Below are 17,694 nucleotides of genomic sequence, written 5' to 3' on the forward strand. Positions count from 1 at the left end.
AGTTTAATTTGTTCAAAGGCAAAGCAAACTACTAAATCTGAAAGATGTTAATTTGTAATACATAAATATTCTTGATCTGTTTCATTTAAAATATGGCTTTACCATGGTAGGTAAATTAAAAATTAATGGAATTAAATTTCCACAAATGATTCCTTGAAATAGTTTTAATATTACAAGTGTTAATTTTATATTCTCTTCCTGTGTACCTAGTTAAATACATCAGAAAAGCAGAAGAATATCTGATTGGATATTTTGTGTTTTCTTCACAAAACTTCCCAATGAAAGATACATACGTGTTTTTAATATCTGTCTTAATGAAAATAGCATTTAAAATTGGATTCTGGCTCATAAGCACCGGAGAAGGAATGCCACTAAAATTACTTATAGCAATGAGAGTGCCGAGTAGGAGCCTCCCACCCTCTGAGCTTTATGTTTAAACAGATGCTGCATTTCTATTTTAACAAATACTTTGCATGTTGAAATCTGGGTAAAGCTGCAGAGCACAAACACTTACTTCCATGTTACATCTCAATACAAAGCAATTAAGTTTTTCCTTCAGGCATTGAAATACATAATGTTGCTGTCCAAAACAGGATACTTTTTTTTTTTTTTTTGAAATCTACCATGTTTAAGAAGACAACTTGTTATATCATGAATGCTCTGTTCTTGATTATTTCTCCTTCAGAATGCTGTGCATGTCAGTTAGAGCAGTGATTGTTTATAAAAGTTATTTTTGCGTATTACTGCCATTTCAACATGCCCTCAGTCATTTTGCCTGAGTATTTTTCAGTTTAATCCTGACAAAGCTTTGGCACCTTGCTGTTGAAATACTAATCCAGTTTTGATGGGCAGTAGGAGACATAAATATGGAACTAATTCAGTGGAGGCAATAGTTACTGCAAAAAAAAAAAGTTTCTTTCTACCAGTAGATTAGTCTAATCTTTCTGTGTCCTACTATCTGCTATCAGAGACATACATTTAAGTATATACAAGTCTTTTAAGCTCTTTAATTATCCAGGTTTGCTTCTATTCTGATGAAGGCAATTCACTGAAATCAGGTACAACATTGACAGAGTATTGAGTTATCCCCATTTTATAGAGAACTGATCTTTTTCACATTAATTAAAAAAACCTCTTAAAATGCTGTTAATTCAGTCAAACTGTAAAATACACAATTATTTATTTGGAAATAATACTTATTTGTTTTGAGCTCTTCACAGCAAGCGGTTACAACACTTCTATGGACCATTTCTCTCCAACTACAGTCAGAGAGTACACAAAGCTAAAACCTCAAAAAGAAGCAGTTGACAATAAAAAAAATAACATTTAGCATTGGCCAAGGCAACTGTCGAAGAGAAAAGGTCACATATAAAACAGTCTCCACACCATTTTAAAGACCAGGACAGTAATTTTGTGCCATGTGTTGCCAGATTACCAGGAGACTTGGAATATTAACATATTGAGAATATATGTTGAGAATAAGAGTATTGTTAAAATTTCAGTCTTTCTTATTCTGTTAATAAAGAGATATTTTAATCTGAGTTTTAGTTTTATTTAAAAAAAAAAAAAAACAAAGAAACACCACAAAACAAAAGGAAAAAAAACCAAAACAAGAATGAAAACCCCAAAGCTTTAGAACTATCCTGGACACAATCATAAAATATGACTACAAATTATTTTGGTGTTAGGTTGGGATTTTTTTAAAAAACGTCTGCCAATGCAGGATTATTTAGAAGAAGCATCTTTTGTAGAAATCATAAACTTTCTTTCAATCTTTTTAAAATATTGTTGTCAGAGTATGCTTTTCATCAGTGCTTATGGTTAATACCATGTAAAATACATGGTTTTCCTTTGAAAAAACCTTTTTCTAAGTCAAACAAACAAACAACTTTCCCCACCCCTAAAACAATGACTCTTGGAAAATAATTCAAACTAGAACAGGCTGTAGGAAACTTTCTGCATGAATATTCACTGAGCATTATCTTTTTTTTTATCTGCTCTTCCAGGCCATGAAATATATCTCCTTTTTGTCAGTCTAACTCATTCTCTATTTTCCTAACATATCATTCCAGCCACACTTGTGGGAGAGTGTGAAGTTCAGTGTTCAAGTGGTTGTCTATCAGAGGCTCTGCAAGTTGACCACAGCACCTTCTGGCTGCTACTCTTTAAGCTTCCTTCTATTTTGTTTCTTTGCAAGTCACTCTAAATGTGGGTGACAATCAAATTTTCTGAGCCTTTCTCTCTCGTTCCAAAGTAGTAATGCAGGTGATTATTCTGCATAGTCTGAGAAGTAATCAGGGGTAGGAAACACCTCTGACACCTGCCTCTACCAATCAAGGAAAAGAAAGTTCTGGTTGTCTCTGGATATTTTCAGAAGAAATGATGGTTCTAACAAGTGAAATTCAGTGTCTAGTACCATCTTCTCATATAAGACATGACAGGTTTATAAATGGAAATAAGAGTGCATATTCCCCACATATGATGAATAAACAGGACGTTCCATTGAACTCTTAGCAGTCTATCTAACTTCTTACTTCACTCAGTTATAAACCCCAATTTTAGATTTTTTTTTTCCACACTACATGAAGGCTCTTCAAACATGACATACAAATGATATGAAAGAGAATTTTTAATTCATTTAATTCATTTAATAGATCACACATGTGAGTTCACCACTTCATTTAATAGATCACACATGCTCACATGAGCATGCACATGTGAGTTCACCACTTTGATTTGAACTCCAGGTTGTATTAGGAATGAAATTGGTTTTTTTTTTTAAATTGTATGCAGAACTAAGAACATTTTTAAAGAAAGTGTCTGGCAGCTCTTAATAAATGTTTAGACCAGAACTGTCAAATATAACTAAAAGCACAATAGTTAAAAGATTTTCTTCATTGTTCCACAGTCTTATCATTTATAGGTCAAAGCAGTTTTCAAGTAAAAATATTTACCTTCAAGAAAATGTGGAATTTCAGCCCTGCCAGAAAGCTATCCTTCAATCAAAACAGCTACAAAAAATACCTTTTCCCCCCTTGTTTGTTTTGACCAGGCTTCCTATGGCAATAAAGTCGGTGTGGGATTTTAGAGATAGTAAATAAAAATGTTGGTTATCCACTGTGCTTTTTGGAGATGAAAACTGAAGAGCTCTACAGTGCTACTCAGTCTACAACACATGTAGCACAGTACTTTGGCATTTCCAGCCTAATATCATGTTCCAGTTTTAAGACTGTTTCTCACAGAAAATTTGCAAAGGGAACCAGGTTGTTGGCATGAGTATGTTATCAGCAGTCTCAGAATGTTGAAAAGTTAGAATTATGGAATCATTTTGGTTGGAAAAAACTTATTAAGATCATTGAAGCACATCCCTAGTGTACAGACAACACACTTTCTTTTGTACCCCTCCTCGCCAGCCTCAAAAGAGTGATGTACTACTGAAAGAACATCAAGAGGGCTGGTTCTTTCCTCACTCTGCCATAAAAGTCATCACTTGCACCATGGAATACAGAGATTAGGCTGGAAAGGACTTTTGGTCTAACCTTCTGCTCATATCTGGAGATCTTGGTTGAAGAAGAAGAGAACAGCTTTTCCAAAAGGCAAAACTTTCAGAATTTTACATATCACTTAAAAGAAAAAACCCAAATTCCTGTGTTGAAAGGAAGATGTGCTTCTCTAGGGGTTGGACAATCAAGAACAGGAGATCCTGGAGAAGCCTTAAAACATCTCCACCATTATCCAAATGTGTAGCAATGATCAAAAGACATTTGTAAATGTATTCATTAGCAAAGTACCCAGATTTATTAGAAGTTCAAAAACCACCCGACTGCAACTATATCAATGCAAGTTTAGGGGCTTAGAAATTGTGCAAAGAAAATTTCCAAACCAATTTAAAAAAGTAAGAAAAAACCTTAAACGACAGAATATAGAGTGCTTGAATTTTAAAGCCATGTAGCTGAAGACTTAATGAAAAGCCAGTTTTGAATTTGACACATTTTGGATGCAAACCATCCAGTGTTACATTTAGAGCACTCTTGTTTCATAATAAAGCAAGCAACAATTAGCAAGCAATTAAGCAAATTGCCCGTAATTATGCCATTGCTGAGCTATTTTTCATATTTTCACAACACAGCACATATATGAATACATGGCTCGCAGTGCCAACACGGTTCTGTCAGCATCCAGAAGTGCCTCTCGTTTACTGAAGCGTTTCATTTTAAGCAGCTCCCAGCGCACCTCCAGCACTCTCTGCTCAGCAGGAACCCACCAGAGTGATGGAGATGACAACCCCACACTCCTCATCTCAGCCAATAGTTCCTAAGGAATGGGTCATGCCCACCCCACCACGTTTTGCCCATGTGTATTTACTAAATGTGGTACTAAATCTAAGCAGGAATTCAAGCATAATGTGAGGAAATTATCGCCTGGAATTACCCTGGTGACCAAAAGTGGCCACTTGAGTAACATCATTTAGAGGTCTCCACCATATGAGGAGAACAGAAATGACATTAACAATAAAAAAGGGAGGGAGGAATAGTACTTAGTGTAAACTGGGTTACTTTAATAAGGTCAGGAGGAAGAAGCTTGAATGTAGAAACCCTAAATGAGTGCTGCTATAATATACTCTAGCTTTTTGGTTTAATAATAAAATGCCTTTGGGAGGAGTTTCCTATGAATATTTTATTTCCTGTATACGTCTCAATAAATTAAAAACCTAAAAGAGTTACTTAAATTCTAGCCTTGGAACCTTTTTATTCAAAGCACAAGTAGGACACCCCACTTTCTTTAATTTTCAGCTGTGTGTACAGAGCTTGCTTTGCTTGTGAGAAATCAGAGGAAGATTGATCCTCCAGATGTTCTGACTGAGAAATCAACATGCATGAGGGAAATCACGTTTTCCTGTGCTACCTAGGCTTGCCAGATTGTGCTGGGTAGCTTGCAAGAATCAGCTCTGCTCCCATTCCAGGGAACACAGTTTACATCCTAACGGCCATGGTTTTAATTTGAATTTAATCAAAAAAATACTTCTCATAAAATCCAAATGATAGGATGAGGTATGAGGATTTTGCACCTGGATTCAACAAGTCAAGCAAACATTATCAAAGATGACCAAGGAAAGCTGAGGAGGTCTCCATTTCCTGGGAGACAGGAAACGGAGGAAGTGTCAGGGCAAGAGAGTCAGCCTATGGTAATGCCTGCCTCATTAACCACACTTGTGAAGTAAATCTTTCCCTCGCAAACAACAGCCATACAAACAAAGCACATTAATCTTTCATTTGGTTATCTCATTGTTTTTCTGACTAGAACTTCAATCTTGTATTAATCATAACCAAGAAATGGTCTAAAGGCAATGCTCCTGTAAAAAGTTCAGCTCCAATAATTACTGTTTTACACAGGAAGAGATTTCACACGAAAAGAAAAAAACCAACAAAACCAAGCCCCCAAACCTCCTGCAAACTCTTCTTTTTCAGCCTAATGAACATGGGTGTGTGACAGAGCTGTAGGACAGTACCTGGCACTGACCCTCATTGCTCTAACAGTCCAATTGAATTCCTCTTTTATGTCCATGTTTTGCTGCTTTTTATGGCAAAAGAAAAATATGGTCATTTGCAAAGGCTGCATGTTTCTTGGCCTATAAAGTGTATATTGAGTTATCAATGAGAATTTTAACTATAACTAGTAAAGTATAATGACCATCTAAAATAGATAACCTAAAATCAAATATATTGATTACAATACTGGCTAATACAATGTGCTTTATTTAATATTTCATTAACTGCTTCCCATTTGTACTGAACCTTCTTAATTATTAATGCAGGATTCATTATTTAACATGGAATATAAATTCAAATTCAAATCAATTAAACAAGGTGAAACTACATAGTGAGAAATGGTTTATCCTCCAGCAACAACCTTCGACCTGGAAACATAGTAAAGAGTGAAATTAGCATTTTCCCCCCATTCCTGCAAAGACTATGCATTTTAGGTGATATATATTAAGCTCTGCTACTGATGTAAAATTTCTGTAATAAACACAACATCTTACAAAAATATACTGAATAAAAAAGGTTTTCAGCTGTCACTTTTCAGAGGAACCATTTATACAGAATATAACACATACCAAGTTTTTCAGATTTAAGGTTCAAATAAAATTGTGTGTGTCCATGAAAGAAAGGCAGCTTTTACTAAAAATCCCTAAATATCCCAAAAGAGTGAAGATTCATAAAGAGAACTAAGAATCACTACACAATCTCCATAAAGTCCCTTTGGTCTGGAAATAGCAGAAAATACATTTCCTAAGTTTAGACTGTGTCATCAAAAAATCATATATTGTGGCTGGAGAACAAAGATCTGGGCTTGGAGATAGGATGAACGTCAGAAAGATAAGAAGGGAAGAGAATTTCTGGGTAGAACAGGGTTGGTAGCACTAACTCTTGATAACAGACCTGCAGGAAAACATTAATATTCCTTTAGCCTGCTCTAATACAGATTCCAACACTGGTGACAAGGAGCAGATGAGGTGAGCCCCCCTCAGCAGAGGTCAGAGGCTGAGTGAGGAGGATGGCGACGAGCAGAAGTGCCTGCTCAGTCCTGTTCACACACAGCGGCTCCTTCAAGGGTTGGTGGGGGAAAAAGGCCTCAAACGTCTGTGTTTACACCCTTTACGCACTTCAGTCTCTTGGTATATCTCCATGCCAAATGGTGCTCTGTCTTCCTTTTTATTGGCTTTACAGTAAAACAAATAAACAAAAGTTTGATGGAAAGTAGAATACTAAAAAATCTTTTAAATGAAGTAATTGAACAACTGCGGGCAATTGGTCACGGTTCAGACACTTTAATGAAACATAAATTTTCAAAAGGGAGTCATAAAACCCCCAAATGCTCAGTGAGCTAGTAAACATATATCTCCTGTGATAACTTAAAAGATAGCCAATAAAAGTTGGTTTTGAATTGTGTTCTCATCAGATATACACAAACAGAAATTTAAAGTCAAAGACCACTAGAGCAGCAATCAAAACAAACCTGCAACAGTCTAAAAATATTCTGTGCCTTTTGTGGTGACTCCAGTTGCATTTCAAGAAAAAGAAACAATCATATTTCTTTATTAGAATATTAACAAAAAAATTTGCTTTTACTATGAATACCTTGACTATTTATTTTCAAATACTTCTAAACACTTTTACAATAATCACCTATGCTGATATCTATGTAACACTACGTATCAGCTTTTTTGAGTGCTGATAGCTGTTACATTTTATTGGACCATCAACAATATTAATTAATTCCAGTTGAATATATAAATAAAGCTTGCAGAAGATTTTTTGACGAAACAATTTTCCCATCAAATATGTTTCAAAATTCAAATGCTTTGTGACAGTGATGATTCACATTACACTTGGGAGTATAAAATGTGGTAGTTCCCATTTTCTCTATTCAACTCATTTTCACTCATTTTTTTAAAATATGAGGATCCTTAATATTTCAACATTATGAAGCAATGGCATTATTGAATGGAAATGTTCTCACTTCTCCAAAGCTGTCCCTCAGATTGTACATTTCACAATAAATATCAGTTCAGGTTATGATTCTGGGAAACTGCACTGCTTATATTTCATGGCATCTGCAACAGGGCCTAACACCGTCCATCCACAGCTCTTCCCCACTTCTAAATTCCCTGCAACTACTACAGGAGAACAAACCTTGTGCTCCTCCTAAATACTTGAAAATCCATAATTATGAGTAATTAGGATAAATATTTCAGGGTAAGAGGCCATGGTTTTTAATTCCCTTAAAGTGCCCAGCAGCATGCTGGCTCTGTTGTGATTTTTAGATCCCTTAAAAACAACCGACAACCTTGAGGAAGGACAGGCTGGAGCAGTAAAACTTCAACGCTCCACCTCTCCACAGGACAGCAGGATCGTCTTCCTGCTCCCCTCATCTTCCCCAAGAGGACACTCTCCTCCATACGGCTGCAGCTCAGGAGGGTTTTCTCTTGGAAAACCCTCTCAACCACAGCCTCCTTGATGACTACACAACAGCTTCCATCCAATTTTTCACAGCAGTTTTTCTGTCAAGACCACTTTGTCAATCTGCCACTGACTACCCTCAGTGGAACCACGTAGCTACTCATCCCTTTGACAAAGGCTCCAAAAAGTGTGAATACATGGAGAGGGCCATGTTTGATTAACAACCTTGTGATTGCTGTAAAAATGAAATTCGAAAGGTAATAATTACATTTGTAATTACTTAGGTCTAAATCTCTTATGTTTCCTACTCCCTGTATTTCTGGGCAGCTGGAGCAATGACTCATTAATAATAATAAAGTCATTTAACCCTGCAGGCACATTACAAGGAGAAAGATGTCATTTGTCACCAACGCAAATAGAACAATCACTGAAGGATACAGCAAGACCACTATTTCATATTTATTGCAAATGATAGAAGGGACATTTTGCACTCATTCTCACCATGACATCCCAATCTGCTTTTTAATTATCAGCAAACATAAGGGGACAGCATACAACATATGAGGGCCTACTAATAATGCATTGTCCTGCGGTGACATTTCCATAATCGCTTTAAATCTACCCTATACATATGTACTAGTTAAAGCTTTCAGCTCTTGAAATCATACCCCCTAGTAGGGAATGAATTATCCTTTGCAGATTGAGCACACAAAAGCAGCTCTTTCGCTGAGTTTGAGGGTCTGATAGCTAGCATGTGCCTTGCTATTACTTTAAGTGATAAGGTTTGGCATTCTGTTGCACTTATGGTTGAACACAGTATGACTTAAAAATAAGTGCAATTGTATTTTTAGACCAGGAACTTTGCAGCTGTAAATCTCACTGGCAATAGTTTAGACAGGGACTTCTGCAAGTCATTTAATTTTCCAGTGCTTCTCAGTGTTTTTCTGTACTTTGCTTCCTCAAGAACTCTGCAAGAAGAACTCTGTATTAGATGACACAAATATTCTTTTTCATAGGGAACTCAAGTAAGTTGTTCAGACTTAACTGGATTTTTAAAAAGAATTATTGATAATACTCCATCTATGAAATAAACTTTTGAAGAAAAGACTATTCTTTCCCTATATTATTCTATTCAGAGACACGAAACCTTGAGGAAAATTTATGCTGAGAAATTTCTACTATGGTATTAATATGAAAGAAAATGAAAGGAAGTTTCATGTAAATAATCTCAGTTTCAAGTCCATCAATCTAGAACTTCAATTTCTTCCTTGCTTTGCTTATTCATCAGCACTTATCTAACCATCAGGCATGTAGGAAGACCAGAGAACAAATTTAACAATATGAAGTTATAAACTGTTATTGTGTGGGTTAGCAAGGAGGTAAGCAAACCTCCTAAATCTGTTTATATTTTCCCCAGGTACTACAACATTCTATAGAAAGACATGCTTTCAAAAACTTAAATAAGTACTGTTAAGAAACAAGACACATCAGGAAAGAGTAAAGTGCACAGAGTAAAATTCGTATTTTCACTGTTAAGATGGTGACAACACAGAAAAGCTTGTACGTGGAGTGAAATGTTTTGTCAAATTGAAAAATGGAAATAATATGAACACTACAATTTTCACATCAATTTGAGGTAAAATGTTTTGAATTACAGTCATTTTAATCTTGTTTTATAAAGAAAATTACTTCAAATGGGTGATAATTTAAAACAGCATAATCCAAACTCCATTGTGCTCCAGTCAGGCACCGGAGTGTGGCTGCAAGTGATTTGGAGCAATCTTTGCACATTAGCTCAGAGCCTCGTTCCGAGCAGACGCTTGAACAAGAAAAAAGATTCCTGACTAGAGTTTCCATCATTTACCTGAGAGTTCAAAACCACTGATTGAGATGGCTCCAACTTCCTAATTGGGCCTTTATAGGCATTGCTGGCACCTTCAGAAATTTGGGCAGCATCCTGATGAGGCAATACTGTCACACTTACCAGCTCTTTAAACATTCCCTTATTACCAGGTTCTCCACTGAAGTTTTGCTGTTTGACTGGAAGTTCCTCATCTCACTCACATGAGCCTTCTCCACCTATTGAGAAGTTTTTTTTCACACCAAGGAGTTTTGCTGCCAGGATATAAATATATACATATACATGTTCTCCTAAGTAATTTTCAATTAAAATATAAAGAATACTGGAATTTCAGCTAGAAGCACTACTAAACTTGTAGGGTTTTCTTTAAAACAGACGCTTCTGTCAGCCCCTGGACAGCTGAAAAATGATGAGAATAACTTACGCCAGATCAACATTTGACACAATTCTTTACAGAACATTTTCTCCCATCATGGATTATTTTAAAAAGACACTGTTAGGGAACAGTGATAGCTATGATTATTCTGGAAGATTTTAGCATCAGTAATATCAGCCAAGAGAATGGAAGGGAGCAGCTGCTGACAGTATCTTTTCAGCCTATTGCAAGAGCTGTCAGGAAAGGTTCTGTGGCTGCAACCATGAGGACTATGATGCTTGAAAACAGGGTAGTGGTCATTATTATTATTATTATTATTTATTATTATTATTATTATTTTGGGGAAAACAATTAAGAAATTACTTGGAACATAAGTATAAAACTGCGGGAGTATTAAGTTAAACTTCACGAGGTATCCCATTGCTCATGAAATTAAACATCATTACTTCAAAATGGAAATGTTTTAAAATGGAAATAAAAACATTGGTTGATCTTTAAATCCTGCCTTTATAAACTCAATTATATAAACCCCTTCTTATAACCACACACTGTCTATGTGTGTCTATGTAAGGATTCTGAGGAGAGATAAATTTACTGACCTTCAAATTTCAGAGAGTAGGTGTCAAGTTTTTGACTCAGCCCTCCTTATATTCATATTTTTATACATTGAACCAAAGTTGTCTCTGCAAAAAAGTAATGTTCGCTCCTGTTTGATAAGCTTTGGCATGAATATGCCTAGGCTAATAAAAGCCTAACATATATTATTTAACAAGGTTAAAAACTAGCATTCAGACTTGTCAGGAAACTTATCACCTCTGTTAGAATATGAGCCTCAATCAGCCATTCCTCTATTGCATAGGACAGATGCTCCCTTATGTTTTAAGGATAAAGTTCTTACCAAGTCACTAAAGCTCAGCATCCAGCTCTTTTGAAAGTCTAAGTTTCAAACTTGTTTTGAAATCCTGGTCAGGGCAGACACACCTTGAAGGTAACCAAATAAATCCCAGGAGCTCTTGCTAGGAGTGAAAGTTCTTGAACTAACCTAATCTCTAGTTTATTAGAGCAAACCCACAAAATCCTATAATTCATGTTTATTTTTTCTTAAGTTCTACAGGAAGGATATTTTCAATCTGGGTTAAGTGCTGCTCGGGCAGATGCCATATAGGAAGCTATCACCACATTTGACACAGATTTCTTTTTGAGAGGGTCCAAACCTGAATTTCTGAAGCAGATGTTCCCTGAGCTTCAGCAAACTGCGTTTCACAACCACCTTTCCTACAGTTCCTGTGGATGGCAGGAGGAGTTCCCACTCAGTCTGTGTTCCAAAGGGTGGCTTTAAATCTTTCTGGTTTTTAATTAACCATAGGATATAAAAGGGCCTAAATGAAAAGCTACCAGTCAATTGCTGACTAAGTGTTCGCCAGCCTGTTATTGAACCTATTTCATCTATTTATTCCTTAATTCATCCATAGTCTAGAGATGTCATTAATATGCTCAAAGTTAATTTATTATCCTCTATTGCTTCTATTCAAGCCCATGTTAACAGAATAAATTCATCACAAATGATCAGACTTGAAAAGGCAGATTTGGACTCTGACAGAGAATAATTTATCATGGCTGGGAAAAAGCCTCCCACCGACAGGGCTGTTGGAATGCTGGGAGATGAAACTGGGATGACTGCAGGACTTCTGCAGGAAAGGAGGTGAAAGTCTCGAGGGGAAACAAGCAAACAAAAACCCCCTGACTCCAACTCCCCAACCACGGAGGTTCCTGACGCTGAGTATTTTTTTCATTTTCACACTCACAGGTCCTTTCTCTCACCCTCTGCGCTGCCCCGAGGCAGAAGAATCGTTAAGGCTCTGCTGGCCCTCGTTTGCATGCCCAGAGCTGGGGACAGGGGGACACCATGGCACAGGGAGTGCCAGGGACACTCAGAGCTCTGCAGAAATGGTCCTGATGCTCCGGGGCCACAGACTGCTCATCAACACACCCATGCAGCAAAGGGCCTCACTGCTTTTATTAGTATTAATTAGTGTTGCTGCACAATGCAAGACTAATTTAATTTATTCGCCATTTGTTGTCATTATCCCCATGATAACGGTAGATTTGGGGTGATCTACTACTCTGTTACACCACACTTGCTACATATCTCTATCTTACCTGAATTACAGAAGCAACTGGATGTAACAGCATTTATAACATGCTTCAGGTGCTGTTACAATGGAAAAAACCAAATACTTTTTTGTAGTTATAAGTCCATTGTACAGTGGAATTGGAAAGCACTAAGATACTGTCATGAGTGTGGTACCACTGTGATTCTAACAGGGGTTTGGAGACTTATTGTAAAGCCCAGAAACACTGGAAATGAAAGAATTGATCATGGCATCATAGCCAATATTCTAACTATTATTATTTCAGCCAGTTATTGTTTCATCCCCAGCTACAGCTGAATTTCCCCTCCTCCATAGCAGCCTGGACATGGCCCCTTCTCTATCAGACTGTTACTCCATTCATTCACCCCTTCATGTACTTGTATCCCAATTCTGCACACACCAGAGCCATTTCCCTGCTCCTGGTCCTGTTACACTGAGTAAATATGCAGCTTCAGGACTTCAGTAGCCAAATTTCCCCAGGGAAAAAGAGTGGAAAAAGACCAGTGAGTAGTCCAGACCTGTCCAAGAAATAAAAAACTCAATAGGCTCTGCCTAGCTACTTTACAGAGGATCTTATATATGGATATAATAATGAACATCAGTGCTCGAGTGTTTGTAAATATGTAGGCTTATCTGGATGACTCCTTCAGAACATCCCAGCTCCGTTTCCCCCCTTTCTTCTCTCATATTCCAGCTGAACTGTGCTTCCAAATATGCTGCTATCAACATTTGTGGTTTGTTTTTTCTTCTGATTCAAATATTTATTTATTCTATTAATGCCTTGAATCTAAGAACTTCAGTGAGGGGAATATGCCAAGAGTCTGACCAGTACCTGATGTACCAATGAAGATCCACTGCACTAAAAGAGAGGCAGCATTTCCCAGGGAAGCACTGGAAAGTTAGAAAGTGCAAATTCTGCAATACTAATTCAGCTCCCTTGTGTAAATGTGTTTTGATGCAAACTTTAATTAAATTATCATATACTATTTTCCTCACAGGACCCTTGGGCCCAATTCAGAGAGTAAGTAGTTATTCAATATTTCTCTTTATCTACTTTAATCACCATGTGGCCATATACCTTTTTAATTAATACTTTCAAAGCCTTGTGTTGAATGCAGATTTATTCATTTCCTTGTGTACTCTGTTGTTTTCACAGCACAATCAAAAGCTTCACGAACATGAATAATATCCCACCTGCATTATTTCCTTTATTGAGGCCATTTGCATCTGGGAAACTGAGGAATAAAAAAAACTGAGCAAAATGATGCAGCCTCCATTATTCCATTATTTCTGGGTGCCCAACTTGAGATAGCTTAAACCAGATTTTTACACACTTGAGCACTGGATATTATATTAAGTTTTCAAAACATATCTGTTGGAGTAGGGGATGATGTCCTAGGCACTCAAAGAAACCTGAACGACACCACATGATAGCAAAAATTCAGTTTTCCCCCTCCACCAAGGAGCTGCTTTGCCCTTTTCAAAATGTACGATAAAATATAAGAATATTAAAGAGCTGTTGTTCATTGTCATTACTAAACCAAACCAAATAGAACATCAAAAAACCATACACTTTAAACAGTGCTCCCGTGATGAAGAGCTCATTATTTTAATAAACCACTAAAAATCAGAGAATTTTATGTGCTCTGATGATTTCTTAGGGTTCCAAAACTTTCCAAAAGAGATATCTTAAAATTTAGCATTAACTGTAATGTAATAAAATGTAACGATTTCATAAAATTTTACATGGTCAACCAATTCTAGAAATTCCTCAAAGTGCTTCTCGGAATCAAACTTTAATTCATTTTTAAAATGGACTGGACTACAGTTATAACTGTTCCCACTTTAAAATCTCATTATTTTTATCTAACACAATATGCAATGAGAAACACACACCGACATCAGTGTTTCTCAGAACTACACTGCTGTTGCTCCTGGCTGATGAGTGGTTTGTTTTGAAGCCTTTTTTGCCTGCATGTTTCTGACAGGGGTTGTACCCTTTTCTCCCTAAGCACTACAGACAGGCTGCAGTGTCCGTGCTAAACGCTCCTTAGGGAACGAGCCAAGTACAGAGACTGATAATGAAGAGAAGGGAATGAGACACATGCAGAAGAAAACAGGAAATACTTTTGGTAGCAGGAAGCCTGCTCTCCCTTTCTAGTTCCAACACCATCATTTTATTCTGGAAAGCGGCTCTGACCAATGGTTATCATGCGGATGGCAGAAAGTTCAGAGTCACCTCAGCTCCACTGCAGCTCATGGCAGTGACTCTGCAGCTTGGCTGGGATGCTGTACAAGAACTGAAGCTACAATCCACGTTACTCAAATTCCCTTGGGTGAGCTCGCACCCCTTTTCACAAGAAAGACCCTTCAGAGGAACTAAGAAGCACATAAAAATGGGTTAGAGCTTGGTGTTTCATGAGAGGAGAGATTAGACCAGTATAATTACGTACCAGAGGGTGTAAATGGGCTTGAGGATAGCTCCAAAGCATGAGGGAGAGGAAGGGGTATCTAACTCCCAACAAAAGAGCTTTACACTTGGCCCCTGTACTTATGACAACTTGAAGAATAAGAGCTCTGAAGTGAATGGTCATATCCTCGTGTTCCAGAGAAAAGAAGGGGAAAAAAAAAGCAGATATGACTATCTGTCCTTTCATTAAAGAAGAAAGGGAACTGGGGAAAGCAAGGTGCACTCCAAAGGAGTTCTGGTCCATCAGATTTTGATGCCAGACTTTTCATTACAAGGTTCCATCTTCACGAGTAACAAGGTGCTGGCCACCCCAGAGGGAAGCTCAGCAAACTGCATTTTCTAATCTGGACTCTAAGTACCCACTAGAAAGGCCATTTGTCCAAAGATTTTTAGATACAATTGCTTCAAAAGTTCCACAGGCTCCCAGTAAGGATCCTGAGTGCAGGCTTTTCTCTCCAGCAGAAAAACCCAAAAAAACTGTTACAAAATGTTCCCAACTAAAACACAACTAAATTTAGGGGTCATAACTTTTGCTGGTCCTGCCAACCAGCCTGAAATAGTAATTAACAAGTGCCAAAAATTGAAAATAAGTATTAAAAAGTAAAAGAGATTGGCCAGAGCACACAGATTCAAGTACATACTCAAATCAAAGCTGGTAATTGCTGTATTCCAGTCAGTTAATAGGGTGTTACAAGAAACTCTTGAAAAAGAACATAAATATCTGATGTAGCTTAAGAGTACAAGCAATTCAGATTTTTAAATAGCTCTGACACTTTGAATGGAGTGTGTGAGCTCTTAAGAATGCTACTTCTTGTAAATTATTGGTCCAGGGTTCTTTATCTTCTGAGGTTTTTTTTTGTTGGTTTTTGGTTTTTTTTTTTTTTCATTTTAGTTAGTGCTTTAGCTTGTCCATCAAAAATAAATAAAGAAAGGAGCAAAAAAGCCACAGGGCACCTAAAATGTATCTAGCATGAGGTAAGAAGTTTCATCAACCTCCTTTAAGCAAAGACTTGATCCTCGTATTTTCTCCACTTCATAACAAAGCTAGATAATACATGGAGAAATGTTCATTATATTCTCAAAAGACAAGCTTTTATGGACCTGATAATACTAAAATATTACCTTGCCAAATGGTTCAGCATGACCATAACATCACATTATGTGCATTACATTGACTTGTTATTTCCATGCTAAATGATCAATAAAAAATTAAGTGAACATGTTCTATGCCTGGTGAGGTAGATCTTCTCAGAGGACACTCTTGATTTCCAGTCAGCCAAATCTGGCTGCCATCTGATATATTAGACAAAAACCAAGAGTCATCTTTATATCCAAACAATTCAAACTACTCTTGTGCTTTTCTAAAATTGGGTCAGAATCTCAAATCCTGAAATGTATTTCAGTTCTACTGCTTCTGTACATGAATCCCACTGACAGTTCCTGCCAATCATTGTGTGGATTTTCTGTCATCAAACTTGGTGAATAAGTCACAAATTATGCTGGGGAGGAAGAAATAGGTGAAATGAAAATATCCCTTGAAATCAGTGTTTTGAGTATGGCATGTGGGGTTTTTTGTACAGAAAGATGACATGATTAACAACAGGTTGTGTTAGTTATGCTATTTATCACTTTATGATAATTTTGAGAAGATCAGTAAGGATTGCTGGAGATGAGCTGACAGGATGCAAGAAGAATGGATAAAGGAATAAAAATAAACCCATGGGAAGTGATTGGGATGTTTCCCTTAGATCCATTTCACTGATATTTCTATGGCAAGTCTGCAATATGCAAAAGAATAATTTTGGAGTATTCAGGAGTCTATTTGAAGGTAAGACATTTCAGACTACTTTTCATAAACCCATCAGAACTGCTAAAGCATTATTTTAATTTCATTTTTACTTCAAGGGAAGACAAAACGTCATTTCACAAGGTGATTGATTTCAGAAAGTACAGCAATACAAAAAAAAAATAAGCTGTATACAGAATTAAAGGATTTCAGCTCACAAAATCTACTTGTCTAATTCACTGATTGTACCTTCTCCTTCTTTGCCTTTTTCCCCTCCCAAACACCCAGGGCAGAACTGGGACCTTCTGTTTAGTCAGTAGCCAATTACAACTTCTCAGGCGCAGTTTTTCATCCCAAGGCAATTTGGTAATCTTACACTGATTAATTAAACCCGGGTCTCTAAACAAACTGCTAAAACTCCTACATTCAGAGCTTGCATATCTAATCCAGATAACAGGATAAGCAACATGACTGTCAAAGTTCACCAAGAAATGAAAACAAGAACCCTGTATTCTTTCTTCTTTGTGGAGTTTCAAAACAAAGAATAAGTTGTACTTCTAGGTGGAAAATCTAATCTGCATTTAAATAGAATTTCTCCAAATAATAAACAAAAGCCTGAAGCAACAGTTTTACAGCAAGTCTTGCTGCTGGTGCACAGTCTAATCCTCCTATCTCTATCTGTAATCCCTTCTCCCCTTGTATATTAATTTCCTTGCCAGTTTATCAAGGCATCTTGGCAGAGTTCACATGAACAACAGTCACTCACTCTGCACTGCCTCAACTTTCTTCAAAGCTGAGCCTAAAGCTGCTCAGGCTTTGTGTGGTCAGCAACTCAAGGCAAATCAGATTTATGAAAACAAAGGGAAGTTATTAACCCAAAGAGGGAGAAGAGGATGGCTTGAAGGGAAGTGCCTAAGGGACAGTAAATACAGCAGAGCAGCCTCCAGTGTGGGGACAGCCAGCTGGGGGACGGTACCAGAGAGCTGGGGTGCCTTTGGAGCTGGATTCTCTGAGCTCTCCAGAGCTGCCCTGCAGGTCCTGGGGAGAGCCACCATCTCCCGTGGGATCCCAGCCAGCCTGAATG

General features: G+C 37.3%; 1 protein-coding gene across 2 annotated transcripts in view; it reads right to left on the reverse strand.

Moving 5' to 3' along the window:
* PCDH11X (protocadherin 11 X-linked) overlaps positions 1–17,694 on the reverse strand; it is a 438,322-nt gene that overhangs the window by 5,680 nt on the left and 414,948 nt on the right. The gene's annotated exons all lie outside the window — the stretch shown is intronic.

Source organism: Corvus moneduloides, chromosome 14 (assembly GCF_009650955.1).
Source record: "Corvus moneduloides isolate bCorMon1 chromosome 14, bCorMon1.pri, whole genome shotgun sequence".
Classification (NCBI taxonomy): domain Eukaryota; kingdom Metazoa; phylum Chordata; class Aves; order Passeriformes; family Corvidae; genus Corvus; species Corvus moneduloides.